Source organism: Amblyomma maculatum, chromosome 7 (assembly GCF_055883805.1).
Source record: "Amblyomma maculatum isolate TAMU_Amacu chromosome 7, ASM5588380v1, whole genome shotgun sequence".
NCBI classification, from domain to species: domain Eukaryota; kingdom Metazoa; phylum Arthropoda; class Arachnida; order Ixodida; family Ixodidae; genus Amblyomma; species Amblyomma maculatum.
Window position 1 is genome coordinate 93,963,491 of NC_139350.1, and position 22,790 is coordinate 93,986,280.

General features: G+C 46.0%; 1 pseudogene; it reads left to right on the plus strand.

Annotated features, from left to right (window-relative positions):
- The window catches only part of LOC146183970 (solute carrier family 53 member 1-like), a 93,887-nt pseudogene that overhangs the window by 64,670 nt on the left and 6,427 nt on the right, over nt 1-22,790 (plus strand).

Genomic DNA, 22,790 nt, shown 5'->3' on the forward strand with positions numbered 1-22,790 from the left:
TATGGTGGCTACGGACATAAGAAGCTGCAATCGTTATTTTTTTGTTTTCTTTTACGAGAGTCGTCCATGTAGTGCTGAACGTGTGGTGCAGCATAAGCCATGGTGGCTGGGACGTTAAGGAGCGGCAGGCGTTTTTTTTTTTTTTTGTGAGAGTCGTCCATTTTTACATCTACAGTACAACCTCGTTAATTCGAAGTCATCGGGACCGCGAGAAATCTTCGAATTAAGCGGGTTTTCGAATTAACCGAACACACCAAGAAATAAGACTTAGGCAAAAAAATTTGTTGCAGGAACGTGTTACCTTTATTCGGCATATTTTGAATTACTACTGAAAGTAATCAGAGATGCTGGTTTGCCGCGTCCGGTAGTTTGCGGCTTCTAAGGTCATGCTCTCGAGTTGGTCAAATAGACGAAACATCTCTGAACTTCCACCGCGGCACTCAACAAAACTGCGGATAACGTTCAGCGATCCGATAACTTCACCAAGAGCAGGTGCTCGGGGAGGCTCGTCGGTGTCGTCGTCGCTATCGTCACTGTCATCGCGCATGTTCGTACCAGCAGTGATCTCACTCTCCAAGTCAGAGTAGCCAGTCTGCTCTTCGCTCTCAATGTTGATATACTCGGCGAAGCCGACTGCGTTGGACTCATCCTCGGTCTTCGAACAAGCGCTCTTGCCTGCTTCCTGGATCAAGCAGAACTTCTGCTGCAGCGTTAAAATCTTGTACTTTGGCATTTCTGCACTGCTACGGTCACAAAGCTAGCACTTCTGCACAGTCCCGCCCAAAAAAACGACACAGTAGCCGACCCCTAACCACAGCGCACAACACAAAGAAATGGCGCAGGCGAGACCGGCGCGGCGGTGGTGGTGGCGTACTTGCAGCGTCGGAGGCACGGGGGAAGAGTGGGCGAAGCACACCAAGGGATGGAGTGGGGGCGAGGCCACGTGATAAAAACCGGTATGCCCGCCGTGTTGCAGTGATGCACGCCTTCTCCTCTGCAGGCGCGTTTCGGCGGTGCGCGAGGCGCACTGTGGACCGATTTTTGTGCAGAGCCTATAAATCATCACCATTACTATGGGGCTTTGCCTCGCGGCTCCGTAGGGCCGTCGTTTCGCCAGGTTTGCGGCGAAACATGGATCAGGCATTGCCACATAGCAGTCCAAATTTTCGAATTAACCGGGCTGGCGCAGGCCGCCTGTTCGAATTATCCGGCCAAATTTACATTGGAAAATACGGGACCGCAGAAAACCTTCGAATTATCCGGGATTTCGAATTAACCGAGTTCGAATTATCGAGGTTTTACTGTATAAATCAACGAAAGCACCCGGTCAGCTACGATCATGACACTGACTTTTAACATTATTTGCTTCAAATGGCATTTGCAGCTATTACGCTTCCAATTATTTTGTGGCAGTGAACTATGCCCGCCCCAAGCACAGCATGATAAATCGAACATGGGCACCCTGACAAGTTCGCTACTGCATGCCACCGTAGGATTTATCAGAAGTATAGTCAAAAGATAAATACGCTGTGATGTTATCCCTGTGTATCACCTTGGCGTCCTGCCAATAAATGAGCTGTGGATGCGACGGTCGAAACAAAGGGACATGCCTCCGAACACTTTTTTTTGAAATTCTTGGGGGCAAAAGTGAGGGGGTGGGTTCATTATGCAAGTGGGTTGATGACGCGAGAAATACAGTATCGTTTTTCACGATTGCAAGTGGCGTCTGAAGCCGATTTCTGTATATCGAATTATCAATATATTGAACTATTTCCCAATCCCCTTCGAGTTCGATATACCGTATTTACTCGCATAATGCTTGCATGTATTTTCGTGGAAAATTGATGCTAAGTTGGGGGGTGCGATAATTATGTGGGAAAAATTTTCAAGCAAATGTTTTAGAGCGCTAAAAGCAAATTTAAATTGATGCGAATTAGGATTCGTAGGTCAGCTATTGTAAATATAACCAAAACATTACTTTCAAGAAGAACTTACTCTTGTTATAAAAGTACAGGGTCGCCAAAAGCACAAATTGCTAAAGCATTATTTACCGCACACAGCCTCGTCATCACTCGCTACATTTTGTGGCATAATGCTCACAGCAAACCATACAGTTCTACTCTTGATCAGAAACTTGATCAGAGTCCGTGTGGACACTGCAATTGCTGTCTCCATACTACGCAGAACTCGTTGAGGCCAAAGTGCCTGCTTACAGCGCGGTTGCCTGTACTCGAAAGCTTTCAGCTTAAAAGCAGCTGTATATCTTCCATACTGCCCCACCACGATGCGGCGCCAAAAGCAGGGTAGACTGTGAATAAAGCAAGCAACACGGACGGAACAATGACGAGACGCGGAGACAACTCGCAAAATGGCGACGACTACGAGCATCATGGAGGTAAAAAAAAATATGAGCATAACCGATGATGATGATCTATTTATTTTTACCTGGAAAGCGCATAAAAAACACACGGACAACAGCAAGAGACAGACAGGACACGAGTGCTTACTCCCAACGGATTTTCACGGAGAAAATCAGTTGGAAGTAAGCGCTCGCGTGTTGTCTGTCTCTTGCTGTTGTCCATGTGTTTTTTATGCGCTTTCCAGGTTTAAACATGTCTAACCAACTCGCCCAAACGCTGCCATTATTGATGATGATCTACCCGAGCACGCTATTGCAGCCTGGTAGCACGTGCAGTGCGTGCCAGCTAGGTTCAGTAGCGCTCCAAAGATGGCACTTGTTACTACTAGCAGATGACTGTTGCGGTGGTAAAATTGGTGGTGCTATGATTTTGCGAGGAAAAAAAAACTTCCAATTTTTGACGCTCAATGTTGGGTGTGCGAGCATTATTCGAGTAAATACGGTGTACAGGTTCGACTGTACGACTTTGCAGTAGTAGCGAGTTTTATGGGAACATAGTGGTCCTAAGTTAGTTTACAGCAAACAAAAATTTGAACAAGGGAAGAAGCCAAGGGGGTAGATTGGGCATGCATGCACACAAGAATGCGTTCTTGCCCCCCCTCTCTCTTCTGGCGTCCCTGCCGATAGTACGACCGACCGCTGCCTAGCTCTTGAAAAGCTGCCTTCGCGAAATATATAGATAGAATAAACTTTAATATCCAACAGATAAGGCAATCTTCCCCCTAACGAGTGGTTCAGGGGGCAGCCTCAAATGCAGGCTGGGAGGTCTTGGTTCCCAGCAGCCTCTTCAGCCATGGAGCTCAGTGTCCGAGCTGTGCAGCAGGGTCTCCCAGACGTCTCTACTGCTTATAATGCGAGTCCCCCCGGGGAGTACAGGCAATCCCATATGTGGTTGAGGGCCCCTCTCGCCCCACAAAGATTGCACAAGTGAACCTGGATATATAGAACTCAAAGGGGATCGGGAAATAGTTTGATATATCGATAATTTGATATACAGAAATCAGCTTGTGACGGCACTTACGATGCGAAAAAACGATACCGTATATGTCGCGTAATCAACCTGCTTGCATAATGAATCCACCCTCCACTTTTGCACCCGAGAATTCGGAAAAAAAAACCGTTAAGCCCAGCTCGCTCACATGAGTGATTGAACGATCTCAGCGACAGAGTGAAAAATTTCCAACTTGTTGGAACTGCGTCCTTCTCCCCGCTCGAGCCACCGCAGCAGCTCAAAACATGGTTTCTGTGTCGCCACGGCAGAAATCGCGAGCGTTTTCGCTTGCATGTCGATGGTGCACGCCACTTCGTTTTGGTCGTCTCATCCACAGCTCATTTCTTGGCAGCGTACATACCAAGATGCTGTGCAGCGATAACGTTGCGACGTGTTTTGATAACTCCTGCAGTGGCGGGAAGTGAACTTGGCAGAGTGCCCGCGAAGGCTTGATTGCACAAGCCTGGTTCTATTTATCACGCCACATGGTTTCTGGGTCGCCACGGCAGAAATCGCGAGCGTTTTCGCTTGCATGTCGATGGTGCACGCCACTTCGTTTCGGTCGTCTCATCCACAGCTCATTTCTTGGCAGCGTACGTACCAAGATGCTGTGCAGCGATAACATTGCGGCGTGTTTTGATAGCTCCTGCAGTGGCGGGAAGTGAACTTGGCAGAGTGCCCGCGAAGGCTTGATTGCACAAGCCTGGTTCTATTTATCACGCCACGCTTGGGGCGGGCGTAGTCCACTGCCACAAAATCATTGGAAAGCATGATAGCAGCAAATGCTGTTTGAAGCAAAAAATGCTAAAAGCCGGTGTCATGATTGTTATTGACCATGTGTTTTCGTTGATTCATACATGCAAGAATAAACGACTCCCGCAAAAAAAAAAAAAAAACTGCCGCTTCTTAATGTCCGCAGCCGCCATATCTTACGTTATGCCGCTCTTACAGCACAACGATAAGAATGGGCGACTCTAGCAAAAAAAAAAAATAGAGATCTACCGCTTCTTAACGTTTGCAGGCGCCAAGCCACGTCAGCCGCCGCGCGCAGAGGGTTCGCAAAACACGTTGGAGAAAGCATCCGATGTTCTGTCTGAAAACGGGCTGAGCTGGCTTGGTGCATGCGTAGCGTGTGCTACTGCGAACGAAGGCCGGGAGAGAGGAAAGAGAGATGGATCAGCGAAAGAATGGGCACACCCTTGTGCTTCGCTCTGTCACGTTTTTCCTCTCTCGTTCCCACCGGTTCTTTTTGGTTCATTCATGCACATGGCTTGCTGGCGCGTGGGAAACAATAACCGCAGATGCGCGCGCCTTTGGGGAATAGGTGCGGCGCTGCCCTAGACCAGCCGTCGCTGAACTGTCCCCTCTCATTCCTTCCGCGCGTGGCTTGAACTAGGACTCTGGCCGCTAAGGGCGAGATTTTTCCCTTGCTAAAATTTTGTATGGCAGTTTTGCTGTCACTGATGACAAACTTTGCGTTTCGACACAAGCTAACGCGATCGCAATTTCCTCGGCCACTTCCATGCTGGTCGAATATTTAGGGGAATACCCCAAAGAGTAGTGGATTTCTAATAAGGGAGTAATTACTCCTTGACATCCTACCAAGCGTAGACATACGGCCTCAAAGGAAAGCTATACAGTTTCCTCAGTAACTTCGTAGTTAAAGGACGAATTTTTCTTTAACTAGAAAGTTTCTGAGGAAGCTATATAGCCTTCCTTTGTAGCCGTATGGCTGTGCTTGGGTGGATGTCAAGGAGTGATTACTCTCTTAATACTTCTATGCTTCCTCTGTGCAAAGTGGCAGCTGTTACGGGATTGCCCTGGCCGCTGACGACCGCTGCCACCATAAAACGCCCACCACCTACTGCCACGTCTACATAGGTCCACCTGATGTTCCGAAGTCTCGCCGAATCTAATTTCCTCCTGTCTGTTATATTCCAGGTGCATGTATTTTGGTAGGGGGGAATTACCAGATTTTGTCTGACTTGCCTATCTACCCCTCCCTTTGGCATGGGACCCCTATCAGGATTTATTCCAACTTTAGTCAAAATGACTCTTCCTGTCCTCGTGGTGCTAAGCCTCTCAATTTGTGAGGTTTACACTGCTTCCGCCAGTTCTAACCATGTGTAGTTCTAATGCTCTGAGTCTCTCTGTGGATGTGCACTTGGGAAGTCCCAGCGCTCTTTTTACTCATTTTCTCATTGGAGACTCAAACTTTTCTTTCCACCGCTTTCAAATCTAGATATGGCATTGCGTAGCTCACTCTGCTGAAGTTGTACGCCTGTATCAGTTTCTCAACTTTTTTTCCTTTAACTCTCAGCCCCTGCTGGCCACCCGCCTAATTAGGCTCAGACTGCATCTCACGATTCTCCAGCCTCTTGATAGTCTCGCCATTATGTCCGTATGACGAGAATCAGGCCCAAGATTCTGATTTGCTTGACTATTGGTACCTCCTTACCCGCCGCTTTAATTTTGATCTTCGGCGGTGCCGTGCACCTTAAGTGCTTCGGATTGTGTATAAACAGTTCTGACTTCTGCAGCGAGCACGCTAGGCCTCCCTCGGCTGCATAATCGACTATGATGTCGGTGGCGGCCTGGAGCAGGTTTTCGACGGCCGATTCACTTCCCCGGTTGACCCAAAGGGTGATATCATCCACATATTGTAAGAGAAGGTTTATTCTACCCGTCGAGGACGGTGTCGAGGTTGGCAAGGAAATGCATGATGATAAAACCAGCACGATGATCTGCACGATCACAAATGCACCGACTGCTTCCTCTTTGTCAGCATCCAGCAAAAAGGGCTCATCTTCTTCACAATATATACTAAATTTTAATCCCTCGAGCTTTGCCAATTGCTCAGGGAGTTACCTCATAGCCACGTTAAAGAATAGGGGAGACAGCACTGATCCCTGGGGCGTATCCTTACTCCCTAGCTTTATTGCGGGGAATTTAAGTTTTTGGAACTTCATGCAGGCAGTTCTGCCCGTTGGCAAGTCTCTGATGTACCGATATGTCCTGGTACCGATAATAATCGTGTTCAGCCCTTCCAAAACCACCTCATACTTTATGTTATCGTAAGCGTTCGTGAGGTCGAGCCCCAAAATTGCTTTCGCATCTTTAGACCTTGACTCTATTGTCATGTTTGGTTTGGAGCACGGTGTCCTGCATACACAAGTGAGGTTTGAACCTGACCATCTCATATGCCCACAGATCGCCCTGCTCCATGAAGCTTATCAATCTGGCCTGGACGACGTGCTCCATCAATTTCCCAACACATGGAGTTAAGGAAATTGGTTGCAAATTTGCTAATTGAGGAGGCTTTCCTGGTTTCGGTATTAAAATAATGCTTGCCATCTTCCACTGTTGTGGGAGCTTGGCTTTTTCCCAATATTCCTTCATGTACTTCGTTAGATACTTAATGGACTCATTGTCTAGGTTCCCGAGCATTTTGTTAATTACCCCCCGTCAGGGTCAGGAGCCGACTTTGTTTTAAGTCTTACATTCTCCGCCTTCACTTTCACCTCTGTGATGGGGGTGTCCAGCGGCTCGTTAGGCACTTCAATGTAGTCATGAAGTGGAGTTCGTGAAGCTTTCTCCACATACGTCTCAAATAATTTCTTCAAGAAATCATCAATACCTTCGAACGCGTGCCTCACTTTATACTGGATTGTGTCTTCGAGTTGTCAGGGTGTAACAAGTTCCGGCAGAATTTCCACTTCTTGGAAAGGTTCATGCTTCCCTCCATTTCGTCACACTTGTCCCAGTTTTGTTCGCATAATTTGAAAGTTTAATTTCCTAATTGTGTCTCGCAGTCCTCCTTCTAAGGTTGTGGTTCCATTTCTTTTTGAAATGATGCTCCATGCTTTGTTTAGCTTCCCACATATGTAGAAGATGGCTGTCCGCAATCTTCGAGGCGTTATCGAGATTTTTTGTTACCTCTAACACCTGATTTAGGCACTGTCGCCCATCCCTCAATATTTCTGATGGGCGCCAGTTCCTGCGCCCTCCTGATATCTCTAAATTGATCCTACTCAACGACTGCTGGCGTGCGAGCCCTGCGCGTTTTAAGGCCTTCTTTCAGTGCGGATGTGATTATGTAGTGGTCGCTGCCAAAATTTTGATCTGAATTATGCCATTCTAGACTTTTTACGTTTTTCAAGAATCTCAGATCTGGAGATGTATCCTTACTGATGCTATTGCCAACCCTCATTGGACTCTCAGGATCCGTGTGCAGAGTGAGTCCTAGGTCATGCAGTATCACTCCGCATGCTTATAAAATTAATGATTCTGCCGTTACTTTCACTAACTTTTAAATACATCGGTATTAACCTCACTAGCGATTTATCTCGTACGTACCATGTGAAGCACCTCTATTGCCCACCCTCATTGGACTCTCGGGGTCCATGTGCAGGGTGAGTCCTAGGTCATGCGGTATCCTCCCACAGCTGTCGGCCTTTTGGGCATTGGTGCGGGTACCTCCATTCCTGGTGACGTGCATTCAAGTCCCCCACTATCAACAGTGAGTGGCTGCTTGAAATTTTGAGGGCCTTGCATAGCAGAGCCCTGAACCTCACCTTCCTTTGCCTGGGTGAGCTGTATAAATTTAGCAGGAATAGATAGGGTCCTTTTATTTTCCGATTAAAATTTTGACACATTCTTGATCTCTCTCAACTCTAAATCGCGTTCAGTTGCTGTGATATTTCTTTTCACGAGCGTTGTGACCAAGGATTTCTCCCCCCTGCTACTATGAAATGCCCAATATCCTGACAGTTTAGTAGGCCCCCCAGTTTCCTGGAGAGCAATCGCCAATGGAGTCTGATCTAACAGTGGAGGGTACTGTTGCAGATTCGGCCACCTGCACCGGAAGCTGCGACAGTTCCACTGCCGGATTTGATTTTCATTTGCGTGCCTGGCTATTTTGCAGTTGCAAGACAATCTGCTTCATATTCTGTTGGCACCTGTTTATGGGGGCCACCTCACCCCTTAACCTTTGGCATTCCTCGGTCTGTTTCTGAACTATCCCTAGGACAGCTTGAATTTGGATGTTGATATGGTTCGTAAATTCATTTATCTTGGCATCTTACCTTTCCAGATTTGCCATCCTTTTCTCCATAGCCTGAATAGGGTCAGTGCCTTGAATTTTGCATTTCATGGGTGGCAGGAGGGACACGTCTGGGACCACCCTATCCTTTCCCTGCAGCTGTTGACATGCTGCTGGGGACATCATTTGTCTAATTGGTGCTGAGTAGGAAGGGTTTCCTGCCTCAGTGGTTTCTTTAAGCTTTGGATTTCAGACCATTGCGATTCTAATATCCTCGTTAATTTTTGAACCATTTGCTTTAATTTCTCAATTTCCTCGTGTGCCCAGTTGTTCACCTCCGTTGCGTAGTAGCTTAGTCTGACGCTGCCTGTGTTCTCCTCCACCGTTGCGCGCGTGCCTTGACAGTCTGCGCATTCCAGATGAGTCACATCTTAGCCGTGGCAGACGCACTGGCGCTGAAAGTGTGCACAGTTGTGCACCTCCGTTGCATAGTAGCTTAGTCTGACGCCCTTGTGCTCCTCCACCATTGCGCGCGTGCCTTGTCAGTCTGTGCAATCCAGAGGAGTGACATCTTATCCGTGGCAGATGCACTGGCACTGACGTATGCCCAGTTGTGCACCTCAGTTGCATAGTAGCTTAGTCTGATGCTTCCCGTGTGCCTCGCCAGTCTGCGCATTCCAGAGGAGTGACATCTTAGCCGTGGCAGACACACTGGCGCTGAAAGTGTGCACAGTTGTGCACCTCCGTTGTGTAGTAGCTTAGTCTGACACTGCCCGTGTGCTCCTCCACTGCTGCGCGCACGCCTCATCAGTCTGCGCATTCCAGAGGAGTGACATCGTAGCCGTAGCAGATGCACTGGCGCTGAAGTGTGCCCAGTTGTGCACCTCCTTTGCGTAGTAGCTTAGTCTGACGCTGCCCGTGTTCTCTTTCATCGCTGCGCACGCATCTCGCCAGTGTGCGCATTTCAGAGGAGTGACATCTTACCGCGGCACACGAACTGGCGCTGACGTGTGCCCAGTTGTGCACCTCCATTGCATAGTAGCTTAGTCTGACGCCCGTGTGCTCCTCCACCATTGCGCGCGTGCTCGTCAGTCTGCACATTCCGGAGGAGTGACACCTTAGCCGTGGCAGATGCACTGGCACTGTCGTGTGCCCAGTTGTGCACCTCTATTGTGTAGTAGCCTAGTCTAACGCTGCCCGCGCACTCCACCACCGCCGCATGCGCGTCTGGCCGGTCTGCACATTCCAGAGGACTGATATCTTAGCCACGGCAAACGCACTGGCGCTGGCGTGTGCCCAGTTGTGCACCTGATTCGTTGCATAGTAGCCTAGTCTGACGCTGCCTGCGCACTCCACCACTGCTGTGTGCACGTCTTGCCGGCCTGCGCATCCAGAGGAGTGACATCTTAGCCGCAGCAAATGCCCAGCTGTGTGCTTCCTTTGCCTAGTAGCCTAATGCTATGTGTATCCTGGCATAGCCAAGCTAAGCCACCGCCATTTTTTTTGTGAAACTGGCACTGCAGAATCTGCAGCTGCTTTGTAATCACCAGCATCAACGGCTGCACTGGCACCATCAGAATTATCTCAGGAGACGGTTACAGCTAAATGAAGCAAAAGTAGCTGTGGCTGGTGCATTTCATGTTTGGTGTGCAGCTGCTTGTGTTGTGCATATTTAGGCTTAGCTAGCTGGCCTGTATGCAGTGCACTGTGCAGAGTTAGAATTCTCATGAGCTGGAAGTCATGGCGCTGTCAAAGCCTATGAAGAGATACTATATGTGCTGAAGTTTTTGTGATCTTATACTTCAGAATCACAAAACTAGTCCAACAGATTTTTGAAGCCAGTTAGGTCTGCTACTATAAGGTCTCTGTAAGACTCTACTCCCCTCCCCCCCTTCTTTGCTGACACAAATAAGAGATTCCGATTTCTGATGCTGTCTGGTTAATAGGCGTTTTGAATCACTGTGAAGGTTCTCGGGAATGAAGGTAACAAAAACTAATTTAACAATGAAGAAAAAACAACACGCATAAGCAAGAAAAAGGAAAAGAAACTTGCATAATGAACAGGAAAATAATCTAAACAGGAAAAGGAAAGGTCCGCTCTCGTGTTTGTCTCCGGGGTGCTGGTGCGTCCGACGAGGTGGAAGCAGTGGCTCTGGGTGCGTCCCAGTTCGACGAGTCGGGTCAACGGTGGCTCTGCAGCAGGCCTCTGTGCTGCAGCTTGGATCCGACAGCTACGCATCTGGTACGCATGCTTCAGACGGCCGGGGCAGCGTCTGATGGAGATGCGGGTAACACGTTCGGCCACCCAGCTTGTGGCTACGGCATCACAGCTGCTGATAAGGTTCAAGTCCAGCTGCGCCTATGTCCTGTAGCTCAGGCAAATTTGTCTGGAGTCAGGATCGGGTCAATCTGGGTCTGGAACATGGAACGTCTGTGGCGGAAGCCCAAGCCTGGTCACTCGGGTCACCAGCAGAATATTCGGCCGTCGAGGGCTATCTGGGTCTGTAATCCCGGATGCCTGTGGTGAAAGCTCAAGCCACTCGATCACTCGGGTCGCCAGCAAACAGATGCAGCTGAGAGACTTTTTCTCCCTGACTGTTCTCTTCCGTGTCCTCGTCCCGACTCCCTGGTCTGGCTGTGTTCTCGTCTCCTCCTGCTGTTTGCTCCACTTGACACTTGTCTAATGCATCGCGCGTTTGTTGCTTTTTCCACGTGGCACTTTCTCAATGCTCCACAAATTTGTTTCTTTCTTCTCTTTGTCGTCTTCAGAGTCCTATTGACGTGGCGCTTGCTCCTCACAATCACTTATGTCATGTAATACAGCTGGGCTTGGACCTAGTGCTCGGCTGCTGAGCCTAAGAACACATGTTTTGCCTGCAGCCACAGCAGCCATGTTTTGATGGAAAGTAACACAAGACGTCCATGTACCGTGCTGTACTGGTGCACTTTAAAAGAACCGCAGGTAGCCACAATGCACCCAAAGCCATCCTGTGGCATCCCCGTTAGACCATGTCACTTTGGGACATTAAACTCCATTGACCAGAGACATGCTTACACAATGAAATCAAGATGACTTGACCACCCTTTTGCGAAAGTGGCAGAATATTGTTTGATCTTTCAGTAATGTGCTTCATACTTGCCACCTTCCTGAACTCGGCCATCTTGTTTGGTCAGCTGTGATATGTGAGAAAGCCCAGTAGTGAAATGTCATGAGATGTGCTCATAAACGATAGCTGAGTTGGGGTGTCATCAGTTGGATATGTGATCATGTAAATATTCCACTTATATTATTTGATGAACTGTAGCCTGTGCACACCTTAAGTGACATACTGTCAAGCATGACAGTGTCACTGATAATTTCTTCTACCACATTGTGCTGAAACTGTGTGTTCATACTTGATGTTGTTTGTCTCATCGCAGTTTCATCTGTTTCATCTTCACTTTTTCTTTGAAGGGGGGGAAGGAGGGTTGATAATGTCACCTTTAGTTAATTTAGACATTTCTCATTTGACTTTTCTTCAGCCTTTTGAAGTCCAATATAGTTAGGTTTTACTGCCCATCATATTGTTCTGTTTTAGTTGCTACATAGTCGGTGTCAGCCTGTGGATTTCGTTTTGTTGCTTATTTTGCACGACACATTACAGGTTGTGTTCCGTCATGCTTTCTGCTAAAGCAATACAGTAGAACCACTTTATAGTAAAGTCACTGGGACCAGCAAAAATCTTTACTATATCAGGGTTTTTACTATGTCAGTTAGTGGTGATGACGTAGTCCTAAAGATGCTGTCTGGTAGATAAATGGGCACTTACTGAACATGTCTTTTTCCTTAATGAAAAAAAAATGCCAAAATACCTTTCATTTCTCTGTTATCATCTCTTCGTGCAATTTTTTTCAGTTATAAAAATTTTCCACACCTTGTGGAAGTACCTCTTAAGCATGAGGACAACGTGGCTATGATTACAACCAAGTTTGATTCTATGTGAAAACCAAAGCCTTGCATGAACGCAGTGTCACGTTTTGCTCTTTGTCTTTTAAAAGGCAATAAATGATAAATGTGCATGGCAGTCAAGTGCTGCAAGACCAAACACGCTGCACCTCCACTTCTTACCTCCTCTGCCTCATGCTTCGTACTGCACAGTGCTGTGAATGTTTGCCTGTTTCTTCCCCTTCCATATTTCTTAATGCACTTGTACTCTTTTTTACTTTCTGAACGGACCATGCTGCCTCCTTTCCCCTCACTGCACCTCCACTTCTTACCTCCTCTGCGTCAGGCTTCGTACTGCACAGTGCTGTGAATGTTTGCCCGTTTTTTCCCCTTCCATATTTCTTAATGCACTTTTATTCTCTTATTTTCTGAACTGACTGCGCCGTCTCCTTTCCACACGCTGCACCTCGACTTCTTACCTCCTCTGCCTCATGCTTTGTACTGCACAGAGCTGTGAATGTTTGCCCGTTTCTTCCCCTTCCATATTTCTTGCTTCACTTTTACTCTTACTTTTTCAACGGATCGTGCCGCCTCCTTTCCACGTTTGCAGATTTTTTTTTTCTACGCGCAGCGCACTTTTTCTCACGGCTCCGATTCCTTCATAAAATAGGCTTCTCCTGAATGCTGCTAAGCCTGGTGGCAAAGCCACTTGAAAAAACACTGTTTTATTTTTCTTTTTTCAAATACAAAAAAATCTTTGCCTCGCGATTCTAGGTAGTGCACGGGCGGCGATGTCATATCATGGGAGTCGTCCCGGCAGTGAAGCGCACTTTACTATAACCGATTTTTGCCAAAAAAGGGGGCAACAGTTCCGCCAACTGCATCATTTTGATACAGCAGCATATTTCTGCACCATAAGCGTAAAATTTTTGAATTTGCGCCAAAATGTGCCGAACAGCCGCAAAAGTTTGCCATGCTCAGGGACAACTTTCGGCGAGTGTGGTATGGCCAGTCGCGAAATTTTGAGACACCCCAGCACGTCACTGGCCTTTTATTTTTATTTTGAGATGGTGTCATGCCGTTCTAATGCCTACTCATATTTCCCTTTCTATGATTCACGTGCTTCCTCCACTCTGAGTAAGCTGAACTGTTGCGGTTTGAGGATGCTTCAACGCAAGGGTCACGGTTCATGCGGTGAAGCACCCTTGTAATGCAAAGGGGCCGTTTGTAACGAGACACCACTGCTACTGCGTTGCACTGAGAAAAGGGCCGTGGTAGTATTTCTGATTTTGGAGTAATACTTTCATGCTTTGTTTTAAGCACTGCATGCTTTTAATGGGTGTAACTAGTTTTTTTTTATGTGTCTTCTGGAAATTTTCTGTATTTTGTTGGGCCATTCATGTGCAGCAAGGTTGTTTTTATGCGGTTTAGTCGATAGACTCAAGACTCACTTTCCCGTCATAAGATAGTGTAGGAGATGCATCAGTTATGGCTTCTGTTGGTGATAATATAACTTGAGGTGGTACACAGGATTCTTTTTTTTGGGGGGGGAGGGAAGGGTTGGCATGTCGGAAAATGCACAGCAGCCAGATTTTGAATTCCATAATTCCATAACACTGCAGTGCAGCCCAAGACCATCAGAATTAATATTTATGGATGCCGGAACATCGAAATACTGTAAAGTCTGCTCACTATATAGCCTAATATCCTGAGTCATTGCCCAACTCCCCTTAATCAAAATATAGAGTCAAAACCAGTGTCATCGCCAGCTTCTAGAAAGCATATATCACCAACCGAGGACACGCTCTCTCACCACTTTTCTTTGCTTACGACTTGCGTTCGTACCTGCTTTCAGCATTTGTCCTTTCGCCTTTTGGTTGCTATTTTTCGTGCTTTTTTTTTTGCTTTTGACTTAACATTTTTTGGCACTGCACTCGCTTTTGGGCACAGGCTCATAGCGGTCATGGCTTTGAGCTAGGCTGTACCGGAGCTGCCGTCGCACGACACAAGCTGTGGATTTCGCAGGCAGTAAAACATTGTTTTATTAGACATAAGAGCAAGAACCCATGGTTGAGATTGTTAACCATGCTAGATGCAAAAAGAAAAACCACATTCTCTTGCTTTTTCTTTTTTTTTCTGCTGCGAAATTTGAAAAATTAACTTCCTTGGTTGTAGGGCTCACATTCTTTTTTTGTATACCACGCCATGCGGTATAAAGCGCCTGTGATAGGTCGCCCTTGTTACATTTCCTTTGGATCACATCCATACGGTCTGATATTCACATCATTTTTTTTTGTCCCGATTTTAAGGTTTCTTCCCTGTTTAAGAACTCCAAACTTTAAATTCAAGCTGCAAAGTGCGGGTTTTTTATTTCTTGTGAGCTTCTCCAAATATGGATTTTAATGCTCCAAAACTAAGATTTTGCTGCACCAAAAATTGCTTCAAATCATATTTCTGCTGTTGCATCCCTGCAAAAACATCTTTGCTGTAAAGGGGAAAAAATGTACAGTCTTCCACAGAAGATGAACTGGGACTTCAGTTTCACTTTACTATATCAGAGTTTTTACTATAGCGGGGTTCTACTGGCAGTTCTTGCGAAATAGGCCCCAAATGCTGGTGGCATCACAAACAGTAAAAGAAGGATTGTCAATGTGCACAATTGGTTTGCTTGTGGGTGTTCCGTCAGTGTGTTCAGGCATGGTTGTCACTGTCAGTCACACTGGGGCCACATTACGATCCTATCAATGGAGAGAACTTGCTCAACAGATTTGTGCTATGTACCTACTTCTGATGCTGCATAGCAAGCACTTTTGAATGTTGTCCCTGGAGCACTGTGGCAAGAAGGAAGCTCAGCAACACTGCTGCTTGCCTTTCTCTGCATCAACAAGATGGATATGTCTGGAGGTATCATTCCATTGCTATCTCGCTGATACCTTCCCAAAGAGAGCAGTGTGGGTACAGCAACAGTAATTAGCTATTTGGTCCCACTGTTGGTGGTCATTGGTTAGCTTCATTTCCAAGAAGATGACTTCTGTTGTGTTGTGTTAGGTCTATTGGCACATAAGCAACTGAGGCTATCATGCGCCAAGCTCGAGGTTTCTGTGTGGTAAGGCTCTGGTGCAACTGTATAGCTTTCTTTATGACCGGGGTAAAAATCTTGGTGGGTCATTGTAGTTGTGGCTGCGATGCCACAGCAACGCTCAAAAAAGGGTACCGTATTATAGCCCAAGCTGCAAGTAAAGCGCGGGCATTTTATTTTTTTTATTGCGTGAGCAACATTAAGCCAGGTTTCAGCCCATTGTGTAAACCCGGCCGGTAGCCACGTTTGACCTTGAGCAGCCGAAAAAGAGGAGGAGGAGCTTTTGCGTGAATGAAACTTAAAAAATAATAAACCTTGTCTCCCAACGGGGAATCGAACCTCCATCCCTTGGATTCCCAGCCCAGTGCTTTACCAGTGCGCTACGCCGCGGATCATGAAATGCTCTTCATAATTCCCCTTGTCTACAGTGAGAATGATAGTGAGATTCCACAAGTGACAAATACTGGGCTTTTTCTGTCCTGTATACAAATTATAGAACTCCAAGGAACTTTACTGTGTTCAGTGAAATGCTGGTTGTGTTCGACAAGGGGTGCACGATGTACCATCACGACAGGTCATGACATCACAAGGCGATTAAGAAGAAAAGGAAGGGGAAGAAGAAAAAGAAGAAAAAGAAGAAGGAGGAAAAGAAGAAGAAGAAAGAACAAAAAAAGAAGCTATGTCGGCTTTGCTTACGCAACCTACCGGGTTTAACTAAAGCTAAAGCCCACCTAATTTTTTTTTTCACTTTGAGTGTTAAGTGTTATACTTTATTATTGGGGCTTTATTCTAATCATTTGCGTTTTACGGTCTGCAAAATAAAACGTCAAAATCAAGGGACCAGAGTGGCAAGAAATGAGCACATTTGAGATGGAAACTGGCAGGCAAGGAAAAACATGAAGGGGCAAGGCGAGTTGAGTTAACTAGCCTACAAGGGTTAGGTTTACATGCTATGTCCTATCAGTAAATTGCACCTCAACCATTTTTCCCCCCAAGGAATTCTATTACCAGCGAGTGAAAGCAGGAGCAGAAGTTCGCGTCTACTATCTGCGTCGTCGTGCCTTCGAAAGCACACCTCGATACGATGGTGTGGGGTTCTGACCTCAGCACAAACGTGCGCGGGCTTCTCCCAAAGCGCCTAAGCAGTCCTTTGCAGAGAAACAGAGGGAAATTTTATGACAGGTACCGAGTTTCATGTTTGGTGCTTGAACTGAAATGAAGCTGCATTGAAATATAATCAAGGAACAAGTACATTGCCCTAAAGGAGTAGAGATGTGATAATTTGGTGCATTGCTTTTTACAATAATGTGCAAGACAAATACTGTACGTCAGGCAAGATGTGGAGTGCACCTATACCAGCTAAATAATTTATAATTAGACTTTTTTCTCGTGCAGTTTCGGTTTCGGTTTCAACTGCTGAACAACGGCTGTGACGTCACAGACGAGTTCCGGTCATGTGAGTCATGAAAAATATTGCCATACAATCATTGTATGTTCATTTTTCGAGATTATTGCTCCGGGGCAGCTCGCGTGAATGGAGTTGTGGAATAAAAGTTTTTGTGCGCAGCATGTGACCTCCATGTGTCTTTAACATCACAGCCACCATACAGCAGTTGGAACGGAAACTAAAATGGCACAAGAGAAAAAAAGTTTAGTTAATTATTTATTGCTTCTTCATAACACCATGAGGTTGTTTACATTTCATGGTACCCTGAACTGCATTCAAAAGACAGAACGCAGAACAAAAATTTGATGTCTGCTCCTTTATCACAGCAGTTGCTCGAGATGTGCTTGCATTTTTCTATCTTTTCCCGTCATGTAGGTACACTCAGTGCTGATGTTTTTGACGTAGCTAAAACTCTCTGAAGGCAGGCAGTGATCTCATATGGTTCCACTTGCATGCCGAACAGTTCAAGACACGGGCCAAGGGGCTTCAGTTTGTCATCGGTTCTTTATATTACAGTAATGAATACAAAGTATTTAGCCAAAATTATGCGCTCGTTATCAATGAAGCAATGAGATTCAGTCGTACAGTTAATGAAACTTGCTGTTAAGTTCAAGCTGATTATAGACAGGGTCCTTACTGTTGCCTCAGGCTCAACTGCGGCGTCACCTCTGGTTTGTGAAAATTACTATTATACCAGATGTGTCAGAGAAGTTTGCAACTAGCTTTTAAAAATGGGCATTTTTAGGCAGAGCCATGCTGTTAGCAGTTTAATTATACCACCATTGGCAGACATCAGAAAATGGTAATGTTAACTAGTAAGGGGGTTAAAATATGAATGTTTTGAACCATTGCAGAGAGGTGCCTGGTTGAAATTAGAGGTTTGTAGTTAGCAATTAGTGGGCATTATGGCATTATGGCTTGACGCAGTGATGAACCACGTGGTGCTACACTTTGTTTCTTGACCTGCGAACATGATGCAAAGCACTGTATACGATGCATTCCAGTCGAAGAATTGTACGAATTCGTATCATCTTGAAATTCGGGTCTGCCAGGTTCATATCACTGATATTTTATGGTATTGAAAACTAAGTGCAAATCAAATATATTTTCAAATACCGCCCAGTTGAATTGCAGATGAAGTCTTCTGCAAACCATGGCCAGAAAAAGGCATATTTATAAGAGGTATATGGATAACAAATCCTTATAAGGGAAAAATGAATGCTACAAATAATCAAATTTTTTCGCAAATGGAGTGTTCTCTTAATCATTATGAAAATAGTACAGATAGTACAGATAGTTAGAAATGAAGACATGTTTCCCCACAAAACACAAATATTGCAAAAGAATTTTTTTTCACCTGTGTTCAGCATGCTAACATGTTAAACCTGCAAGGCCTACCAAGCATTAAATAAGAAAGCAGTTTATCATGTAGGTACTAATATCTTGTTTGCAATATTTGGTAACATTTGTGAAGTGAAAACAAATGTGAAATATCCCAATGCTGTTGTGAAGTATTGAAAGGTAGGGATGTTACTGGTCGATTAACAATGATCCAAGGCAGTGGCAATATATGACAAGACAGCTCGCGAAACAGACGGAGGAGCAGCAACGCTTCTGAACAGCAGCGCTTCTGGGACTGTGGGACCATCTCCCCCAATGCTCTCTCTTGACCCCTGAATGCAAAGCATCGGAAGTGTAATGCCATCCAAACACTGCATTCACGATGGCACGTAGCCTGCTTACCACTCGCACACTGATTTCACAAATCTAACTTGTATGATGAGCCCCAACCGTGCAAATGCTGCCACCAACTGTGAAGGCATGAAAACGAAACTGCGTTGTTAGGGGCTGCAGAGCTCACACTTCACTGCATGTGGTGTGGTTGCATAGGCTGGCTTCGAGCCCGACGCTTCTGTTCTGACCAAACTTGACCATGATCAGAAGGGTTGTCACGAAACAAGCGCAGTTACACATAGGTCACAATTTTGCTTCCTTAGTCTGTTCTTCACAAGCCAGTTCTATTCTATGCACGTGCACATGTTGGTTTAAAATGAGAGGATCGATGCCAGAAAAGTTCACAGCCATTTTTCGAGTGCATTGTGGCTAGACACTGATGTGGTGCTGCATTTCAATTTTCTACCCTCGACTGCGCAGCAGTGGTGGCTCTCAGTGGCCGTCAACTGATTACCGTGCAAGCTTTTGCCGCATGCTGGTAGTTGCTTCTTTGAGGAAACAGAAAGCTCTCTTTGGAATGTCACGATGCTTCACTATTAGGTCGACAAGAAATTCACAATTTCTGAGCATTTAGGAGGTTCGCCCACACTTTCACTAGTCACACTATTCACAAATAGTTTAAATAGTGAAAGTGCAGTGCAAACTGCATTGAATAGTGTATAGTACTATTTGAAAACTTTTGGAATTTCAAGATTTCCGCTTCCCATCTCTTAAGTACTGATGCCACAAATCATGGGTAGTTGTCTGTTCTTCTGCATTGCAAAATTATCTTCTCTCTCTAGAATGACTACTCCGTCACTTTCTTTATCAAAAAAAAAAAAGAATTCGATTATTACCAGTGCTTTGCTCAATTATATGCATGCTTTGTTTCCATTTCTTAGCTAAATAAACATGCTTTCCCCTAAAGGGAATGCAACGTGAAGCGTAGACACCATGAAAGGTCCACTTTGGGTGTGCATCTATTCCATGTCTATTTTTTCTCCCCATAGCAGAGTCTTCCGAGTCGCATTAACAGTGCAAGTTAGGAAAGAACAGGTTGGATGCTTGTATCCTTGTTGTCGAGAGGAAATTTTAATGTAACTAAAATTCAAAAGTGGCCCCTAGGCAGCACCAGAGACCATACAGACATAGTGCATTTAATCAAAATTGTCGATTGGGCGGGTTGGTGGGACATAATTCGAAATTACCAGCGTAAAAACAGACAGAGACAAGAGAAGAAACACTCCTCGTCCTGTTTTCGGTGTTTCTTCTCTTGTCTCCGTCTGTGTTTTCGCGCTGGTCATTTCGAATACTGCATTTACTTTGTTACTAAATGACGACATTCTACACATATTCGAAGCACTGCAACACAGGCTCGTGAAGTGTGAGTTACGCACACCAGAAGGGAGGTAAGACACAAGTGCACATCATTGCTGGATTCACCCGTCTTTAGAAATAAGGGGCTGTAGTGCAAGCTGTCCAGTGTGGTCTATTGACACATGAAGAGGGGCCTGATACAGGTGTGCTGCCTCCATGCTGTCTTTGGCTTCTTTTACAGTAAAGGTGCTTTAATCAAATGGGACCTTTAAGCAAGGCGCAGGCCTTAATTGTGTGAGCAGTAGGCACCAGTTTGAAGCAAGACTGGTTTTTCTTTTATCAGCATTATGTAACAGGCCCACTTTTCTGTGCAGGTGCTGCAGAGTTGCTGGGCCAGACGAGGGCAGATGCACCTTCTAGAAATTCATGTAAAGGTGAAGGTTTATCACAGTGATGCTATTGCGGAGTTGTGGGTGCCTCGAGAGAGTGGAAAAATAAAAACTCCTCCTGTGAACCGGGCTAGTTGGTAATAACCTGTGGGCTGCCAGTGGCAGCAGGTTTTTGTGTGTGGGCACTGTTTTGCTACTGGAAATTACTGCAGCTGGCAGCAGGTGTGGCTGAACCATGGCGCCGTAACTTCTAGCTGCAGCACAAGGTGGCACCATCATTGCAAATGCTTTTGATGTATACCCATAAGGGTGCACTGGGTCATCAAAGCAGCCACTTTACCAGCTATTCACGGCGCACTTTGGTATAAAGTTGACATCTGCCTGTCTGCCTGCCTGCTTTAAAGAACTCTGATGTGTTACACAGGCTGTCCAAGTGTAGGCTATTGGCATCAGAAGAGAGGCCAGACACCGGTGTGCCTCCATGCTGTCTCTGGCCTCCAATGCAGTAAAAATGCTGCTCTAGTCATGTTGGAAGCTCTGTCGCAGGCTGTAAACGTAAAGCTACAGACCCTAAAGAGGGTGAATTGAATGCCACATAGGCATGCCTCCATTCTTTACCTGCCCTTCTTGAGAATGAGGGTTCTTTTATTTGCGGTGAGAGCTTTATGTGTAGGAAAAGGCCAGACACATATGTGCCTCCATGGTGTGTCTGCCCCTTTCTCTCCAGAATACAGTTGCTGCATTCACAAGAGGAATGTGTCACAGATGGTAGAGGTCAAAGGGACATGAGTGTGCCACCCTGCTTTGGTCTTTTCCTGGCTGCAGGGGGCAGATATCACACCTGATGTACAAATTTCTAGTGGTCTGGTGTCTAGAAGGCGTGACGCCATACCCCAGCAATGCCTTCGTTGTCAAGGCTATAGAGGTCGCCCTCTGACACACTGCAAAGGTGTGATGGCTACATGGAATGGTCATCCCGGTTGCTCAACTGTCTGCTGCACGTCTCAAAAACTGTCGCTCCTTTTTGTGCTCAATTTGTGATGTGCAGCACGGTGTGACCTTGTGTACCGGAACAAGTGGCAGATTGGGAAGTGTCAAGTGTGTGTTTCCTTCTACCCTCGCAGTGGAGGCCAGCCCATCTTGACCTTGTGATGTTCTCCAACATTCCAGTCCATCACTCTAGATTTCACTGCAGCCAAGTAGAGAAAGGGGGGGGAGTTACTTTGTTTGAGTATTTCACTGTCTCCATTTATTGGTCCAGGGTTTGCAGCTTGGCACACCAGCAAGTCGTAGGTGCCTGCTACTTCTATGTGCCAAGATTTAGTTTGGCGACATACCACCTCGCATGTGTTGCTCGTGCCTCAAGCCGATGCAGCGCCACTCGAATGCACCGCATTCTGCGCACCGTGATGAGACTATTGGCTGCGTATGACACGATTTCGGCAGCTCCGTTGATCCCAGATCCGTGAGCTCTGGACATACTGCATCAGTGGAAGCAACTTGTACGGACATTTTCACACAAGCAGAGGCTTAAGGGACAAGTGCTCTGTGTTGTGCTATCAAGTGCTGCCGTAAAGAGGCGTGGCTGTCTAAAACAAAAGGTGCCAGTTTGTCTTGGTGTTGGAAATTGCGATGCCAAGTCCCTGCACACTGCGACTCGTTTTGAAGGAATTTTGCTTGTAAACCCTTTTTCCTATACTATGCTGCATGGATCATTTGTGAGGGGCTTCAAGGGGCAGGAAAGAGAACAACCTGCTCTGGCAACTTGGTAGAGTGGCCTAGAAGTTACACACGTTCCGAGTCTGGTGAACAGCAGTGAAATTTGCTGTCCAGGTTAGATGTAAACCAGCAGAACCTCTCACCCTGTCTCTCTTCTGGCTGTATCATTTGGATGTCATTATGGTGCTTTTGGTGAGAAGAAGCTGTGCTTGCTAGTTGTTTACTTTTATTCAACATACTCTGGTTTTTACACACAAAGGATGGACCCATGTGAGCAGTCTGCACAGTTAAGGAGAGCCTGGTCTGGGCAGTTTTGTTGCTGCCTCTTATAGGCTTATGTAGGGTTCCTGGCATTTCTATATAACATCTAGCTGAATAACCTTTGGATATAGTTGAAGGCCCCACTGCCATCAGTAGGGAGGAAACAGTGGTGTGAACAAGTTCTTTTTTCTTTTTTGTAAGAAACAAAACAAGCACAGTGCAGTGACCACAATTCATTAGCATTCAAGTGGTTTGGTTAAGATGTTTAGCATCCGGTCTGGTAAAGTTGATATTGGATCTGTGGTGTACACACTGGCAGGATGTTAGTAGCTTGTCTAGCATGCCATCTGACTGCACTTTTGCTCCGTGTTGTTAGGGCTTGTTCCTCTGCTATTTAACACCTTTCACCAGCAGTCCGAGTATGTTTATTTTTTTTACAATTGGACAGGCCATGTGGCCTTCTTTTTTTTTTGTGCTCTGGGGTACTTT